The following is a 13,760-nucleotide window of genomic DNA, read 5'->3' as shown; positions in this document are numbered from 1 at the left end:
AGTCTAATAATAGCCAGCCTTTTTAGCGTACGCAGAACATCCATTGAGGTAACAAGGACGCCGTGTGGTAATACGATGGACAATCAATTGCGCCTTAGTTTCTAATACAACATGTATGATACATGGAAATTAACCTTTGTCGATGTATTTTGTTGTTTTTGTTCGGTTCATGAACCGTTTGGACCATTTTCAACCATGGCTAAAGCCAATATTCTTAAATGTACGGGCAGCTTGATAAACTTGTTTCCTACCACCGTTCACTTTGTAAAGCGATCAAAATATTGAATTTACCGTTGATGTTTCTTCTCTAGGAATTAATCATCTTTATAGTTTTGAAAGATTCTATCATAAACATCCGTTAGGCTATAACAGTGTAAAGAAGATATTACGGAATAATGAAAGCAGCAATCTGGAGTCAAAGTAGACATGCCGAAGAACGATATAAAATACACTTAAATCTGTTTCCTGCCATTTTATTTCCGATTGTGAGTTTTCCGGTCTATCTACGTCCGGATTATTTGGGGTCCATTGTAACAGAAACATAATACTATACTGCAGATTCTTCTTTTCGAATCGTGTGGTGTTGTGGACCCCACATAAAACATGGTCAGTTGAGTAGCTACAATTGAGTGAAATAAATAAATGAAAATGAAATGTCTGCACTCTAAAGCATTGAGAGTGGTCGGCAGCCCATCACGGACCGACGTATATCCACGTAAAGTACACTTGTGTCCAGACATACACATATTACTTTCCTCTCAAGGACAGTAACAAACCTTCACCAAACACTGTGTACGTACGTCCTTATTGAGTTAGGCCGGGTAGATATCTATACGACTGTGCATCGCTATATGTAATGCTTCAGGAACTGAGCTCTCCGACTATTCCGATATTCTCTAATGAACAAGACATGACGATTTTCCATGGATTCTTCAGATATAAGGCGCAGACCGAAACCTGTAACCTGTCACAGTAAAGTACAAGATATATATATAGAAATTAATGTCACTTTGATCACTAGTTTGAATTGTTTTATAACATACATGAATGAAAGCATTCATAGAAATACATAGGAGATCTGTAAACACATTTCTTTTCAGTAAATTCTTTGTTTTCTTCAACATCCTTTCATATCCATGAGGAAGGGTGCACTTTTAATTGAATTAAAGAAGACTGTAATAATCAAACAGGTTTTGAAAATAATTAATATTCAATATTTTTATCAACAATCAGTGCAAATGAAATTTTCGCAGCTTTTTCATATCGTCTGTTTAATCCCGCAGACGTAAGCTTTCATTTTCCATTGGGTGATGTCACTCTTGGGTGTCTTTTATGCACTTCAGACTCGATAAATGTCCCTAGAATCAAATTAAGCTAGACATTGATAGACATTTCAATCCAAGTTTTCATCACAACCAGCTGCCGGTATCGAGGATAGAAAAGTGCTTCATAGAATAACAAAATGTTTTATTGGAAATAACTCATCTTAAAATTTGAACATCACATGCGTTGCACGTACTATTGGCTATGGAAGCCATGTGGACTCATTGGCACGTCCATTGCTCTACAGAAAGGCTATGGCGTCTATGTCACTATATTATTTTTGAGACGTATTCATAGGTTTGATAATTGCATTTAAATAATGAGATTTATGAATACAAAAATTTTCATACTCGGGATATGTAGATATGTTAATAAACCATAAGATCAATAATACAATGAATAAATATAATAAATATCTAAATGTTTATATTTCGGAGTATTAGCTAATAAGGAAAACACCAATACATTTTGAGACGTTAGTTTACATATGAAGGCCTATGTTTTTATATTTTTGCTTTAAATCCAAGCAAAACGTTATAGATTTAAAGAACTGATCAAAACAAGAAACAAAAATATTAAAGTTTCGCTTGATGTAACAGTAATGTAATATGTATTTCTTTTTACAACTGAAAGCATCATTGTTAATGTTAACACGCTTTTCAGTATGTTATGTTATCGTTGCATTATAAATTACCTGCCCATGATATTTTGCAGCCAAGATTGATAATAAGAACGAATGAATATGGATCTTGTGCATTCAGTTTTTCTTTTATAAATTCCTGGTGTAAACACTTAAAGTTTTTTTTTAAACTGCATTTGTTTTTTGTACATCATTGTAACGACTTGCATAAACCTTTTGAGAAAGAACATCGCCATATTATAAATAGAACACCGGGCATGTGACATTATATGATGAGGGCATTTTATGGCCCCGCACACCCATCAGTCTCTGTATGTCAGTTTAGATCCGACCATAGTAAAATCAGTTGTTTGGGATGTTTTGGATGCACGTTAACTGACTTTATTTTAGAATTTTATAAAATTAATTCAATGTGTCTCAATGGGCTTAACCAGTTTTTAAGATTGTAGCTAACCCTTATTTGGCGTTTACTAAACATAAAATTCAACGGTGTAGTAGTATAAGACTCTTTCATGAAAGAAAAAATATTCCATACTTCTTCCACGCAACTTGTTAACACCTTGTTATAAGGTAATTTTCGACATCGTCTTTCTATCAAATGATTCCTGTAAGCAGCTCATCACTTCGTACAGCGACTGACAATCCTTTCAATATTGCATCACAGCCACTATCAGTGACCTGATCTGCAATCGAAAACCTACTCCCATGATATTCTGCCCTAACTAGAACAGTAGTGTTTGGTTAATTAGGACAGTCTCTATCTTTTTAAACTACTTAATTGTATACCTAATTGCTATGTCGCTGTATCATCACCACAAACTTCAGATGCCCAACCGATAAATATCACTTGTGTCAGCGCTAATCAACACGTGGGATAGACGATTCTAGATTGGTTCATTTAGTAGGTTTGCATTGGACGCGATGTGTGCTTATCGTACTGTGTGCGTATGTTTTGTTTGATTATGTGTCATTGATTTTTTTTATTTTCCATCAATTTCAATATATTCTACCACGAATTTCAATGAAAAAGGTATTTTGCGTTGACATTCGTTGTATCTTTCAAGAATTTCAATTGTTTATGACAAAAACGGAATATTTTCAAAACAAAAATAAAAATAACAAACGCATTGTTATTTACTTTAAAACAGTAAATTTTGATTATGTGGTTGTCAATAACATGCTGGGCGGTTTCAATTACTTAAACTATAATAGTCAATCTTACCTCTAGTCTTGTATAAAACAGAGGAAATGTATAAATCTGGTATAAAAGGGTCAAAACAATTATTACTCTAGACTTTACAGAGCCAGAGGTCAAGGGGAATGGGCGTTCATTCAACGCTACACTTACATAAACAAACATCAGTCACACCTAACTCCCAATACAACCTTCAGTCAAATGACACTCGTTGTTAATGCAGGCTGACTATGGAAATTTGGTCTGAATGCAAATATATGTGAAGAACAAGAAACAACATAGTGACATATAATTATACAGCACAAAGACAAGTAGAAAAGCCAATTCTCCCCTGTTGTATGATTAATATCTGTACGTGAGATTAAGAAATAAGCAGGAGAACAGCCAAGCCTTTTACCATGTTCCTACTAACGTAAACCAATGTCGAGGAAAATGTGTAAGTTTGTATATGTGGAGAGCTACATGTGTACAGGAACTAAGAACTCATTTTAACCTGAAAGCTAATTTCAGCCTCCAAAATAGGTTCAAATCAGAGTTAATATGTCTTGTCATGAAAATAACCAGATACTCATGTAGAAAATATGCCAAGCACGAATGCAGCAACGAACAATAGGCAGAGCAAAGACGAGACACGCGAAAAATTAACTTCGTTGATATGCGTAGAAACAAAATGGATATGGTGAGGAATCATCATATTTCAGATATGCTAATTGTTATCCTTGTTTTTATTTTGGAATGCATGCTAGCTTTGATAAGACCTTGAGTGTAATTATACCAGGAATAAATATTTGAGAAAACCCTTGAATGTGAATTAAAATTATTTTACTATTATGCACGTGAGATTGATCATCCTACGGTTTCTATAGTATTACACATCGTTAAAGAAGCGTTTATTATGTATCATACTTTTAAGCTTTATAACTTGAATTAGACTTATTTCTTCAATAATTCAATGTGATGTGATCGATTATAATTCCGTGATTAGCTATCTTAGACTTTCAATCACTTATGCATTATTTGAGTTGTCACCAGTTAATAGAGATTTTTTTTTTCTATTTGATGAATGGTTTTTAATTGAGAAATGTCGATTTTCTGTTCCTTTAAATTAGGATAAATTGATTTAATCATACATCAGTTCACTGGTTTCCAACTCATTCAATTTAAGCTGTCGACACGTTCATTATTTAACACTCATTTTTTTAAATTATTAGAAATTTTCAATTATTTTTTGGTGAAAAAGCAGAATCGACGATGAAGACAACATGCCTGTATTTTGTTGTTTTTATAAATGTTGTATTTTAATGATCAGACATTTTGTCTTCATTAGATTATTTCTTTCTGCTTCTTGGTCATTACTGCAAAAGTTATACCATTGCTCTTATAATGAGTGTACGATAATTGTCGTCCAATTGTTATGCAGCACCTTTTACTACGCAAACATTTAAGAATTTATTTTTTTATGAAACGCCACCTGATTTCAACATTAGGCAGCTTTAGTAATAGATTTTGGAAACTCATTTCACCCTCATTCTAAAAGTTACCTAACTTTATTATTAAATCAAATCACCCATATATCAGAATAATGTTTTCCAGTGTTTCCTGGCCCTCCTTGCTCTATATTCCAATGTACCATCAATATGAAATAGTTCATAAACTTATACGTGGAATTCAGAAAACGATTCACTGTATATCAGTTAAGTTAGTTTCTCTATTAGACTACCGTCGTAAATGGGATTGAAATTTAATAGGAAGTCTTGATGTATCTGTTGCCCTACTTGAAATTGGATTTTCGGAAGTTTTCGTAGTAGAATAATGTGTTTATAAATTACCTTAGATAACCTACCTTGTTATAACTGTAGGGAAGATGAAAACATGTTAAGTGGTAGGTTAAGTTCGATGACTTTTCAGAAAACAAGAAAATAAAATAAACATTTTCTTCTGGGAATGAAACATGTTTGCGAAAGCACAATTACGCAAGCAATGAACTACTTACGTAATTGTAATACTTCACTACCGTACCCCATATGGCTGCATGGCGATTTATTGTGCAATACTCAGCGATGTAATGAAGTAATTGTAACAAGTAAATAAGAATGTTCCCTATTTATCGTTGATGTCCCATTTGTGTTGATGAAATACTCAAACACCCAGAAAGCGTCTATATATCGTGGACAATTAAGTATAATGTTAATAGATTAGAAATCTATATACCCTTATCCATCCATAGAGTTGATATCATGTTGATAGGACTTATACAATAACAATCCTGTAGGTTAACAACAGCGATCATAAATTCATATGCTGTTTTTGTTGTTTAAAACTCAAACAGTGATGATTGGATTAAAATATTCCGACACAGCTAGAAAATACAAAGTAGAAATCAAAGTCTAAATAAGGATTGGAATTCAACCTGGCCATGCCTAAAGCAGTTCTTATAATCTTTAAAGTAAAGATTTGAGCAAACTTTGCTTATGTGCATTGAATGGACCCTTGGTTAGATACTCATTTTATTAAGATGTTCCACCGCCCGCCGACGGAGCATACATGATATTCATCATTTAGACAATAATTGGTGTTTAATCGTGTATATATATATATATGTCTAATTAACATAAAAAGTATATGTGAAATAATCATGTTTGCCTTTGGTGCATACGCAATCAGTACCTCATTCCATATAGGATATTGTGTCACGGTTTTTTTCGGGATGCAATTAATTATCTTTTTTATATTTCTAACTTGAAGTAAAATTAGAAACTCAAACTTTTCAATGGTGGTAATGGTGCAAATTAAGGAACTTTTGTAACTGAAGAAAAATTCTATATCGTCTGCTTCTATTTTTAAGAGTGTAAAAAATACCATTTGTCAGCGGTGGAGTATCTTTAATTTTGGTAAATCACATAAATTGGTCATTTTGGCATTATTGAAATTATGAGTATCTGTGAATATTAGAAAACATCCATTTCCATTGGACAAACAGTGTCAATGGTCAAGTCTATTACTGGGTCACTAGCGGATCACATTACGGCTGTTAATAAACGAGAACCGAGTCCTACTTAACGATAAAACTGCTTTCAGCATTTGTCAGAGTAAGTCACAGAACTACATTAGATTGAATCTATTTTTGATTCTATTGAATGTCTTTTCTCTCTTCGATATCAGAATCACCCGTTAGGTGTGAAATTTAATCACCAAAAAGCAGTTTCTTCCAGCTGATGCGTTACGATACCTTAAATAAAATGGTAAATCAATGCTGTTTTCTCATAAACCACCGGATTCGATTTAAACCATAACCATTAGCTAGAGCAATATAAAAACAGCTTCGAACTGGGATAAAGCTACCAATTGCAGCCTGTAGCAAATGTATTTATATATATATACGAGAATGTATACCTAGCTAACAGTCACGTTAACAACAATGGTCTAAAATGCCCGGAAGTGCAATTTTCAAAGACAACTTCCTTTTAGAGATATCCTTTATACATTATATATGATTGCGTTTACTGAATTTGATTCCATCACATCCAGTGAGTCGAAGTTCGTGGCTCAGCTGTATGAATTGCCCTTTATCGACGAGTTCCGCTTATACTACTAGTGGTTGTTGATATTACTTACCGGATATGTCGTTATCAATATAATAGATCACGTTAATTGGTTAAATTTGTTGACACGTGAAAACATAAAAATCTGTCAAAAACCAAATCACAACGAAATGCAGTAATCGTGTTTAAGCCTGACCGCATGACTGAACAAGTACAATTTAATTGGCTAGATTTGCATAATTTAATGCGTTAAAACTAGAGATTGCCTAACATCGCCAGTATCCACACCAATAAACCAAACATGGCACTTATAGTTCAGGGTTTAATTCTACATCTGTGTTGTTCTCGGCAGCTTAACTTTATAATTCAATTATTGCATTATCTTTATTATGCTTAAAACATGTTACCAATAATCTGCTTTTACAATATGTATAATGTGAAAGTATTTAGAAACAGAAAAACAATCAGTAATTACATGCCGTGAAAGACTGGTAGGGATTTAATTTAATGGTAAAAATGTTAATGTACCAGAGTGGCAATCCCTAAATCGTTCTGAAACAACAGTTTAGATTTAATAACTACAATGACAAATGAGCAAATATACATTCGCAATTGATCGACGTAAAGAAACTGAACCATGGAATATTCCTATAGAAACTTTAATTTCAAGTGTTAACGATCAGAAATGAATTATGACAGAATTAAGATAATTTTGATGATATACAGTGTAACTACATTTTGAGGATATTCAACGAGTTCCAGCAGAAACCGTCTTTTTAACGACGTTCCTTGAATTCTGACGTCACATCAGTGTATTCTGACGTCATAATGAAATTTTCTACCTGTCACAACCATTAAAAAGCGGTTTTTCTATTCTAGAATTGAAATCTACTCTCATATATGATCTTACCATTGCCATCGCTCCCAAAAAGCACATATTGTGTATCTTTTAATTAATTTATAAGTATTTATTCTTATAGATGATGAAGGGTGTTGTACATCAATGGTCTTAGACATCCTTCCTGTTCTTTAATATCATGTCCGAATAATGGACCTCTATCATCACACACGATCTAATTGGTGTGGCCTTTGTAGTTCCGGAATCCTGGAGCGTTCAGTTGGCTTGACCTACTTCTCTGTCCAGATGATTAAATGAGTGGAGGGTATTATCTATCGCTGGACTTTATTGTCTGCAAATGACTCCGAGACATGGCATAGTTAGCCTGCCTTGACGTGATAAAATGGTTTGGCACCTATATTTACTATTGTCTTTTAACAAATTAATTGTTTTACATACTAAAACAACGATATAAAATTAGCAGGTTATCATTAGATTGTTTTATGGCTTGGTCACTACACAATTTACTTTTCTTTCGTTTCAAATCCTCTAAACCATTTAATAAAAATACTGATGTAGAGATTACTAAATTGTAATGCACAGGCATGATCCGAATGCTCTAAAGCACATAAAAATACAGTCAAACACAACTTTATCGTTAATGTTAACACACCCAAACATATACTTTTAAATACACCATACGAATCACAGCCTTCGCTCCACCGTTCATATTCTCCGCCAACATTCCACTACTATATTCAACATCTCCGTACAATATTCATGATATATTCATTAAATATACACTTGTAAACAACTACCTACTTACCACTATGCAAGTTACAGAAATTCCTCTAACTTTCACATTAAATTGTTTACCAAACCATCCCAAATATATAGCATCAACTATCTCTAAACCTCCTTATTTACCCAAATGCTTTAATCGCATCTCTCACCAAATCTTATTAATATGCACCATAATCAATCTCAAAACTTTCTAATCTAACGTGTTTTTTCATTGGCTGGAAATACATTATGATGTCAGGACTTGACGCCAGCTAACAGTGACATAATGTCAGGATTCGGGGACTTAATGAGAACATGTGAGAACATATGAAATGAACATACATTTAAGATCATTTATATCTAACATGATTGCATCAATTTTTCATAATGCTTTATTAAATATAAATATTATTATGAAATGTTAGAAGAAAAGAAGATCACATCTCAATAGATATATGTAAAGCGATGTTCTGTTCACCTCGATCCGAATATAATGTATGAATCAATTGTCACAAATTGTCTGAATATCAACTATTACATATTTGATTATGATTGCCCTTTCGGTGATTTGTTGGTATCGTTTATTGTCAATTATTAATGAATGAAAAGAAAAAAGATTTGATAAGCGTTGTACCAAACTAGTTCTACTCATCATAACGTTGTCATTTGCGCATTTATATCTGAAAAGACAGCGCCTGTGGCATATATGAAATGCATTATCTAAAGGATACCATTACGGATGTCAACTGATTATTGTATGTGGTTAATTGCATTTAATAGTAACATTTATCTCAATGTTTGTATACTGCTTTAAAACAATATCATGCGGAAATGTCATAAATAATAGTATAACTTTTACTATAATAATATATTAAAGTTAATATAATATTTATCATTTCCTACCATTTGAATTTACACATCGATTCCACTGCACATGTTTCGCCTACACAAGACATACACGTCTCGCTGGTAAAAACAAACAGAGAAGTTTGATGTGATTTTAACACCCTACAATCAATATTGAATTGATGTTTTCATACATCTACGTTCTATCGATTTCCTCCTGACATAATATAGTTTTATATGCGTATATATTGGAAATACATACCTGTATATATTGGTCTAAGAATTAATTCAGATGTATATTCAAATCATATCAATTTTGAAGATAATGAAGATAAACTGTAATGGTATATTTGTTGCACTATCGTATTACCAATCACCATAAATAAGTCACTTTCTGAAAACACAATTCACAGAGGTATAGACATTTTAGCCTCGTAAACCAGGTTAGAATATATAACTATCTTGCTAATTGGTATTTACGAACTTCTAATGTAGACATTGTCAGAGAACAGAATTTTTTATGACATCCTCTGTATTTGTTAATATCTTTTGCTTGTCAAAGGTATTGATTTACACTTTGATTTACACCAGTTTACCTTCATACGTTACTGGGTTTCATTGTTTTGTATTAGGGTTCAACACACTGAATTATCAATTTATATAGTTCAATAGATAGATACTACCATATGTCCAAACAGCGTGGAAAAGCAATAAAGATAGAAACAATTGAAATATAATAAACAAACTATTATTCGTTTATAATAATTGATATATATGTATTGAAAATATCGAATTTATAGTCTATTGTGATGCAAATCAAAACTATTTACAAAACGCAGGCACCCAGAATCTCAGTTTGCTACGCATGTAGCCGAATTGTTAAACCAACACAAACTCTGTATGTTTGTCACGTTAAAGGAAGAAAGAAAATTATATATCTAATGTATTCATACATTAATAGACAGAGGGTATCTTTATATGAAAAGGCTGAACGATCCTTACGGTAACTATACTACTTACAAATGTATCTGCTAAGAAGAAATGTCATTCTACTAAGTAAAATACGATTGACCCCTCAAATATAATTATCAATATTATTGATGTGATCATTCTGAAAAACATGTTCTATTTGAACGTTATCACCTTCTCTCATATCTTATCTTATATGAGCAACATGATTGGACAGTAGGACACAAAAAGTAAAGCCATGGATACATATATGATTTTCTGATGCAACTATATGTAATACTCGATATGATACGCATCTCATAACATGTGTCAGGTAATCTTCTGAAGGTATAGTATTTCTTTGTTGTCAAACTTCTGACGTACTACCTGAATGATTACTTACACTAATTAACATAGCTAATAAGTATGAAATACAAGCAATATCGGATACATTGGTATAAAAACAATAGTTGTACAGGTATATGTCCATACTTGTGCTCCATCCTATTTGGCCGTTGTTACAGCTTTTCTCTTGTAGCCATTAATTTTAATATTTTAACAAAACACGTACATTTTTTTATGATGACGATACGGTTAATAAACTATTAATGATAATCCTGTCTCAGAATGTTCTCTATAGTTGAAACATTCGATTCATAATGTAACATTAACCTATTCGGTCTGACTTGAATGAAATGCAAGCACTTCCTTAGCAGTTTATGCTATAATATGGTACTTGATGGATCTAATGTTACAAAATTAGGTTTAATGTTTCATCCTAATTGGACATTATCTATTGCTTAATTAAGAGGACAATGACATTGATGGCCCTATCAAAAGAGTATGAGGAACATTAGCTATTGAAACACCAAATATAATTATATAATTATTATACAGATATATACATCTTATACTTATAATGACAATGACAAAGAGTTATGTGTTTTTCAAATGATATGATGTGGGGATAATGAAACGCTGAATGCATTCGTTCTATTAGCTATATATTATGATGTTTTAAGTGCCATTGAAAAGGTGTCATTGATAAAAAAAACTTCATCCACTGTCGATTTTTTCGCTTAAATGTAGCAATTTCATATAAGAAGATGTAGGTATAATTCCATGACCAACAATGGTGGTTGTTGCGGATTGTTACACATAAAATCTAAGCGAATCATTATCTGATCGCCACTTTAAACACAACCCATTATACAATAAATTCTTCCGCAACGTTGAACAAGTGACGTAGAACATCTACTTCAATGATAAACGTGCGCACAATGACGCGTTGATACTTAGACTATACATATAGCTCCCTGGCGGTGATTAAAACATACGAAAATGTATATATACAATAAATTATGTCAAAAATATCCTTCATCCAATCTAAAAATAGAAACTGAATACATGGTCAGTGTATGTTGGAAAGGATAAAAAAAAGATAAAAGTGTCTTCGGTTTGCCACTTTTTCTTTTCTGACCAGAGCCAAAATTACATATCATATTCTAAGACAGGAAATATGTATACTTTTTATCCTGCATCAATCATTAAAATAGCATATCTAAGCTTAAATATACCAACAATGCTTCAAATGTGTCCAAAGTAGGGGGACAGCATAGTAACAATTTCTATTAAAACTTACTGGGCAAATACTGGCAAACTGTTTTCAAAGGAACCACATTATCCTGATTACATATACAAAATTATCACAATGATAATGCTAATTGAACCGTTAAGGTTATGGATGTGTTGATTTTTTATTGTAAATACAACAATTTTCTCAATAAATATAAGTTGTTCTCAAACACTCAGAAGAAAACTTAGCTTGAGTTTTGCGAAGTTTTGTGTCATTTCATGTGCATGCCATAGTTAGGAAATGCTGACTGTCTCATCAAACCTGCTATATCATAATCAGATTGGGAATCACAGTATCAATACTTGCTTAAATAATCAAGGAGTTGGCTGATAGCTACGTAATGTGATGTCCGAAAAAGAAAATTGAACACCCACTTCCCGTTGTAAAGCGATTGATTTCCTGGGTTTTAATCCGAAGTAGGAGGATGTGATTGATGTTGAAATGCAGCGTTAAGATGTCAATGTTTGGTAATACAAACTGCCCTTGATGTGTGAGCGTTCGGACGACTCAGACGATCATTGTGTTACATATGAAAGGTCAAGAAGTGCTAAATTTGTCAGACGATACATTCGTGCAAAGAAGTAAGCGGATGATAGGTAGACGGTTGTATTGGATATAATATTGAGCCTCTGATACCTGTAAATTACTGCATTTAAGTGGAACCATGATATATCAAATGATCTTACATTTACGCGGCCGCTCTTCGCTCTATCAATATCAATTACAATAAGGACACTTCATCGGTCCTCGAGCATAAATGGCGTTACAATAAGGACACTTCATCGGTCCTCGAGCATAAATGGCGTTGATTAAGTGCCTTTAACATTTACCATAACTGTTCATCTACAATTGATGTACTAGCACTTGCTTTACTAAACTGCACCTAAAATGTTCCACAAATCCTCCTTAAAGGAACATACTGCAGTAACCTATAGCTATGTAACTAACATACCATTCATATCATGCTTCGTTATTGCTACAAACTGAAATGTAGATTAACTTATTATGTAATTTTATGCGTGCTAACCTTTGTAGTTAAATGTCTCATCTCGCTTGGCTACTCACTGAAGAGTTGATTGATTACTGCATTTTCCTTGCTTACTGACAAAATAATTTTCAAATAGTATCAAGAAATGTCGGACAAATCAGCACGGCCTAAACGCAAATGTGAGATCATTTAACATTAGTTTTTTAATATCTATTTTTGACATATATGGAAGCTTCAGTATTATCTAAGGAACCATCTTATCATTTTGATATTAGATTATAATTATATTAATTGGGAATGTCGCCACAGACAAACCTAGAGAGAATGTTTTTATTCAACATGTCGTATTTCAAAGGAAGCCATGTATGAAATTATTTTTAACGTCGACTTTGTTGTGATAATCTATGGCTTTTTAAGGTTACGAGTGAGTTATGGAACGGGAAGTATAGGCTCCTTAGATGGTTTCTGTTTTAGTTATGTATTAGCAGGACATCAGTAGTGACAGTTCACGACGAGAAAAATGCGTTGGTAGAACTCTACTTTGGTTTTATAACATGCTCAATTCAAAATTCAGCAGCAACAATGTTAGGTTGTTTGTCCTGATCTTTGATATTAGTGAGCTTGGACATTGTAGGTTAATTAGGATTTATTAGGAGAATTAATGAAAGCAGGTTGATAGCCTCTATATCCATATCAACAATATGATACATAAAGTTATGAATTAAATGTATCATCCGGTACATTATATGGTGCAATAACTGTGTAAATGCATTAAATGATATATTTTTCATTAAAACTAGTATATTTTCATTGTTCACCATCTAGTACCTAAAACAGTAAACAGTGTCAGCACCAATCACATGTTGTGACATTGATTGATTTAAGATTATATAACATCAAAACAAACGTCTAAATAGCTTTAGATATTTGATTTGGAAGGCATGACGCAAAGTAAAGCTTTCAATATTTTCTCTCGGTTTATTCACAGTAGTAATAGAGTCTGATAGTCCATCAGATCCTG

The 13,760-nt window shown here is 32.8% G+C and overlaps 1 protein-coding gene across 1 annotated transcript in view; it reads left to right on the top strand.

The window, feature by feature from the left end:
* LOC138315592 (metabotropic glycine receptor-like) overlaps positions 1-13,760 on the top strand; it is an 86,015-nt gene that overhangs the window by 38,677 nt on the left and 33,578 nt on the right. The gene's annotated exons all lie outside the window — the stretch shown is intronic.

The sequence above is a fragment of the Argopecten irradians genome, chromosome 2, assembly GCF_041381155.1.
Source record: "Argopecten irradians isolate NY chromosome 2, Ai_NY, whole genome shotgun sequence".
Lineage (NCBI taxonomy): Eukaryota > Metazoa > Mollusca > Bivalvia > Pectinida > Pectinidae > Argopecten > Argopecten irradians.
This window is presented reverse-complemented; position numbering and strand designations above follow the sequence as displayed.